The sequence below is a fragment of the Neoarius graeffei genome, chromosome 11 (genome assembly GCF_027579695.1).
Source record: "Neoarius graeffei isolate fNeoGra1 chromosome 11, fNeoGra1.pri, whole genome shotgun sequence".
In the NCBI taxonomy this organism is placed as follows: domain Eukaryota; kingdom Metazoa; phylum Chordata; class Actinopteri; order Siluriformes; family Ariidae; genus Neoarius; species Neoarius graeffei.
The window spans coordinates 37614852-37621121 of NC_083579.1; positions in this window are offsets into that span (position 1 = coordinate 37614852).

Consider the following 6270-nt stretch of genomic DNA (forward strand, 5'->3'; position numbering starts at 1 on the left):
ATAGACCCCTTGCACTGACATCACCCGAAACCGGAAGTAAACAAACCCTGTGCCATATTGGAAGACCAACAAACTCGTGATTAGGGGGAAATAACGGCAGTGGTATGTGAACCCACGAGAATAAAGTGGAGTGGCAAATGACTTAAACAAACAAATCTGAGCTGTTTTATTTATGATTTATTGGCCCAACAGTAGACTTGAAAGAAACCTGTGTGAGACTTGGCAAAAAACTGTGGATATAATGGATAAGTGTGTGCATGATCTGTGGACATGGCAGATTATTTCAAAACCCTGAAGCCTGCTGAAAGGAAGCGATATGTTGAGAAACTGACTCTGATTGATGGTTTTGTCCCTTGGCTGCGTTTATTACAGCCAGCCACTGACACATTTAGTGTGTCTAATGACTAGGGTGTTTTCGTTAGAATTTCATGCACTTGGTTCATCAAACAACCTACAATGGTAAACTTTTGTGCTGTGTTAGGGTGTTCTAACAAAGCTGATGGGAAAGGTGAAAAGAAGTCTTTCTACAGAATACCAGCTGTGATTGAGACACAAGGGGAGCAAACCAAGGAGCTTTCTGCCAGGAGACAGAGAGAGTATCTAGCTGCTTTATGCAGAGCTGATCTGAATACTTCAAATCTACAACAGTATAGAATATGTTCAGACCATTTTGTTACTGGTAAGTCACTAGGCTAGAGTGTTGTAGAACATTTTTTTAAATGTTTACTGAATAAAAAAATCCTTAATTTTATCAAATTTATGTTATATATTTCATTTCTTTCTTTTGTTTTAATTTTCCTCCCTCCATCCCTCTTTGGATTTTAAATATAGTTTTTCCCCATGTCCAAATAATTCAAAGATATATAAATAAAAACAGATAAGTAGTAAATTAAAAATAAATTTCATTTAATCTGCACTGAGTATGTATGTATGTATGTACGGTATGTATGTACTTGAGGTCTTCCAATATGGCGCCCTAACAAAATCTCATGGTACGGTGACATCACGTGGTAGCCCTCTATATAGGTGGCACGGTGGTGTAGTGGTTAGCGCTGTCGCCTCACAGCAAGAAGGTCCGGGTTCGAGCCCCGTGGCCGGCGAGGGCCTTTCTGTGCGGAGTTTGCATGTTCTCCCCGTGTCCGCTTGGGTTTCCTCCGGGTGCTCCGGTTTCCCCCAAAGACATGCAGGTTAGGTTAACTGGTGACTCTAAATTGACCGTAGGTGTGAATGTGAGTGTGAATGGTTGTCTGTGTCTATGTGTCAGCCCTGTGATGACCTGGCGACTTGTCCAGGGTGTACCCCGCCTTTCGCCCACAGTCAGCTGGGATAGGCTCCAGCTCGCCTGCGACCCTGTAGAACAGGATAAAGCGGCTAGAGATAATGAGATGAGATGAGTTCACTATATATCCAGGACATATAGGAGAATCGAAATGCTATTTCTCTCTCACCTTACTTGTAAAATCAGATAAAACATATTTATATTAAGAATATATATATATATATATATATATATATATATATATATACACTCTCATCTCATTATCTCTAGCCGCTTTATCCTGTTCTACAGGGTCGCAGGCAAGCTGGAGCCTATCCCAGCTGACTATGGGCGAAAGGTGGGGTACACCCTGGACAAGTCACCAGGTCATCACAGGGCTGAAGGCCTCTGCATGCTCTTGCGACAAGGCTTTCGCAGATAGCTTTTCGCAGACAGTTGTAATTTATCGTTGAGTGGGGAGTAATAGGCGTGCACGATGTTATTCACCGCCACAACGCAAGGGGGCGCGAAGTTGCGAAATCGCTAGGAGTAGTTGGTGGGTGTGGTTAGTGGAGTGTTTATCCTCCGGTTACTTATAATGACTAGAACTGGAGTCGTATAGATGTCCGTACTTCCTCACTTCCTCGATCAGCCACTCTTCGTGCTGCTCCATCTTCGCTCGTGTTTTTAAAAATGGCGGTCGTGAAAACAAAACAAACCGGGAAAGTAGGGAAACGGAAGTGCGTGTACAGCAGATGTAGAGTGGACCAATCAGAGCCCTCTTGTCTGCGACGCTGTCTGCGAGGCTGTCTGCGGTGGTCACAATTTTTGGGAGGTGCGCGCAGAGCGTCTGCGAAGGGGGGGGGCTTCGCAGACGCCATCTGCGAGGACTGGGTTTTCAGCATAAATTGGCCCTGACACATAGACACAGACAACCATTCACACACATTCACACCTACGGTCAATTTAGAGTCACCAGTTAACCTAACCTGCATGTCTTTGGACTGTGGGGGAAACCGGAGCACCTAGAGGAAACCCACGTGGACACGGGGAGAACATGCAAACTCCACACAGAAAGGCCCGGGAAAGACACCATCAATGCTGAAAGGTATATCCAGGTTCTAGAGCAACATATGCTCCCATCCAGACGACGTCTCTTTCAGGGAAGACCGGGGTCCGGGGCTCGAACCCGGACCTTCTCGCTGTGAGGCGACAATGCTAACCACTACACCACCGTGCCGCCCGCCCGTATATATATATATATATATATATATATATATATATATATATATATATATACGGCACGGTGGTGTAGTGGTTAGCGCTGTCGCCTCACAGCAAGAAGGTCCTGGGTTCGAGCCCCGGACCCCGGTCTTCCCTGAAAGAGACATCATCTGGATGGGAGCATATGTTGCTCTAGAACCTGGATATACCTTTCAGCATTGATGGTGTCTTTCCCGGGCCTTTCTGTGTGGAGTTTGCATGTTCTCCCCGTGTCCGGGTGCTCCGGTTTCCCCCACAGTCCAAAGACATGCAGGTTAGGTTAACTGGTGACTCTAAATTGACCATAGGTGTGAGTGTGAATGGTTGTCTGTGTCTATGTGTCAGCCCTGTGATGACCTGGCGACTTGTCCAGGGTGTACCCCGCCTTTCGCCCGTAGTCAGCTGGGATAGGCTCTAGCTTGCCTGCGACCCTGTAGAACAGGATAAAGTGGCTAGAGCTAATGAGATGAGATATATATAAAACTCCGATTCCAAAAAAGTTGGGACAAAGTACAAATTGTAAATAAAAACAGAATGCAATGATGTGGAAGTTTCAAAATTCCATATTTTATTCAGAATAGAACATAGATGACATATCAAATGTTTAAACTTAGAAAATGCATCATTTAAAGAGAAAAATTAGGTGATTTTAAATTTCACGACAACACCACATCTCAAAAAAGTTGGAACAAGGCCATGTTTACCACTGTGAGACATCTCCTTTTCTCTTTACAACAGTCTGTAAATGTCTGGGGACTGAGGAGACAAGTTGCTCAAGTTTAGGGATAGGAATGTTAACCCATTCTTGTCTAATGTAGGATTCTAGTTGCTCAACTGTCTTAGGTCTTTTTTTTTTGTATCTTCTGTTTTATGATGCGCCAAATGTTTTCTATGGGTGAAAGATCTGGACTGCAGGCTGGCCAGTTCAGAACCCGGACCCTTCTTCTACGCAGCCATGATGCTGTAATTGATGCAGTATGTGGTTTGGCATTGTCATGTTGGAAAATGCAAGGTCTTCCCTGAAAGAGACGTCGTCTGGATGGGAGCATATGTTGCTCTAGAACCTGGATATACCTTTCAGCATTGATGGTGTCTTTCCAGATGTGTGAGCTGCCCATGCCACATGCACTAATGCAACCCCATACCATCAGAGATGCAGGCTTCTGAACTGAGCGCTGGTAACAACTTGGGTCGTCCTTCTCCTCTTTAGTCTGAATGACACAGCGTCCCTGATTTCCATAAAGAACTTCAAATTTTGATTCGTCTGACCACAGAACAGTTTTCCACTTTGCCATAGTCCATTTTAAATGAGCCTTGGCCCAGAGAAGACATCTGCGCTTCTGGATCATGTTTAGATACGGCTTCTTCTTTGAACTATAGAGTTTTAGCTGGCAACGGCGGATGGCACGGTGAATTGTGTTCACAGATAATGTTCTCTGGAAATATTCCTGAGCCCATTTTGTTATTCCCAATCCAGAAGCATGCCTGTATGTGATGCAGTGCTGTCTGAGGGCCCGAAGATCACGGGCACCCAGTATGGTTTTCCGGCCTTGACCCTTACGCACAGAGATTCTTCCAGATTCTCTGAATCTTTTGATGATATTATGCACTGTAGATGATGATATGTTCAAACTCTTTGCAATTTTACACTATCGAACTCCTTTCTGATATTGCTCCACTATTTGCCGGCACAGAATTAGGGGGATTGGTGATCCTCTTCCCATCTTTACTTCTGAGAGCCGCTGCCACTCCAAGATGCTCTTTTTATACCCAGTCATGTTAATGACTTATTGCCAATTGACCTAATGAGTTGCAATTTGGTCCTCCAGCTGTTCCTTTTTTGTACCTTTAACTTTTCCAGCCTCTTATTGCCCCGTCCCAACTTTTTTGAGATGTGTTGCTGTCATGAAGTTTCAAATGAGCCAATATTTGGCATGAAATTTCAAAATGTCTCACTTTCGACATTTGATATGTTGTCTATGTTCTACTGTGAATACAATATCAGTTTTTGAGATTTGTAAATTATTGCATTCTGTTTTTATTTACAATTTGTACTTTGTCCCAACTTTTTTGGAATCGGGGTTGTACATATATACACACACACACTATATGTGTGTGTGTGTGTGTGTGTGTGTGTGTGTGTGTGTGTGTGTGATACACTAAAATCAAACAATGTACAAAATAGTAGTAGTGCAAATACAGTACAATATCTGTAACGGAGAAGGTGTTAGAAGAGTAGCTTATGAGGTGTATATGAGCAATAGTGCAAATGAGCAATAGCAGCAGATACAGCAGTAATGCAAATGATTGTAGTGTGATGTGCAAACTGATGAGATAGAGTTTCTTGTGTGAATGAACGTGTTACAGACCAGGGGTAGGGGGTAGGTAGTGGACAGAGTTCAGTATCCTGACAGCCTGGTGGATGAAGCTGTTCAGCAGTCTTGTGGAGCAGGCCCGGAGGCTCCGGTACCTTTTCCCTGAGGGCAGGAGGCTGAAGAGTGAGTGTGAAGGGTGGGAGGTGTCATCAGCGATACTGATGGCTCTGCGGGTGAGACGGGAGTGATAGATGTCCATAAGGGAGGGCTGAGGGGTACCAGTGATCTTGCTGGCCATGTTCACTATGCATTGCAGAGTCTTCCGGCAGGAGGCATTGCAGCCTCCGTACCATGCAGTGATGCAGCCAGTGAGGACACTCTCAATGGTCCCCCTGTAGAAAAAGCACATGATGGGGGGTTGGACTCGTGCACTCCTCAGTTTGCGGAGGAAGTAGAGGTGAATTTGAGCCTTCTTGGCCAGCGATGCAGTGTTGTTGGACCAGGAGAGGTCCTCAGCGATGTGCACCCCTTGGAATTTGATGCTGCTCACCCTCTCCACTGCAGCACCATCGATGGTCAGAGGGGGATGCTGTGAGTGACCTCTTCTGAAGTCGACTACAATCTCTTTGGTCTTCCCCATGTTCGGGAAGAGATTGTTATCTTTACTCCACTGGACTAGTTAGCTCACCTCAATACAGTAACTGTTTTATTCTATCCACATTCACTGGATTTTGAGAAACAGATCATTTTAATTTTTTTATTTTTTTTCAGATTTGATAAATAAAAACTTGTCTGACAAAATCATTTCTGCTTCAGCGGACTTCTTAAAAAGCTATGGATGGCTGCACAACTTGACTTTAGTGTTTTTGTGTTTGCTTGCTTGTAGAAAGTGCCATCTTGCTGTCGTGCCGAGGTATAGAATAGCTTTAGACATTTATTTATTTCTTCCTTGGACATTTCAGTTCTGTAATTTTCAAACTTCTTTGAGCTTTTGAACCACTCAAAAAAAAAATTCAACAAATTTTAATGCTTAAAGATAAAGAATGTAAACAAACCTGCGAAATCTCATCTCATCTCATTATTTCTAGCTGCTTTATCCTGTTCTACAGGGTCGCAGGCAAGCTGGAGCCTATCCCAGCTGACTATGGGCGAAAGGCGGGGTACACCCTGGACAAGTCGCCAGGTTATCACAGGGCCAAACCGGTGAAATAACAGTAGAAATTTGTGAAAAACGCAATAATAATCTCATCTCATCTCGTCTTCATCCACTTATCCAGGGCTGGGTTGCGGAGGCAGCAGTCTGAGCATGGAAGCCCAAACTTCCCTTTCCCCAGACACCTCGGCCAGCTCCTTGGGAAAAACATCGAGGCGTTCCCAGGCCAGCCAAGAGACATAGTCCCTCCAGCATGTCCTGGGTCTTCTCCGGGGCCTCCT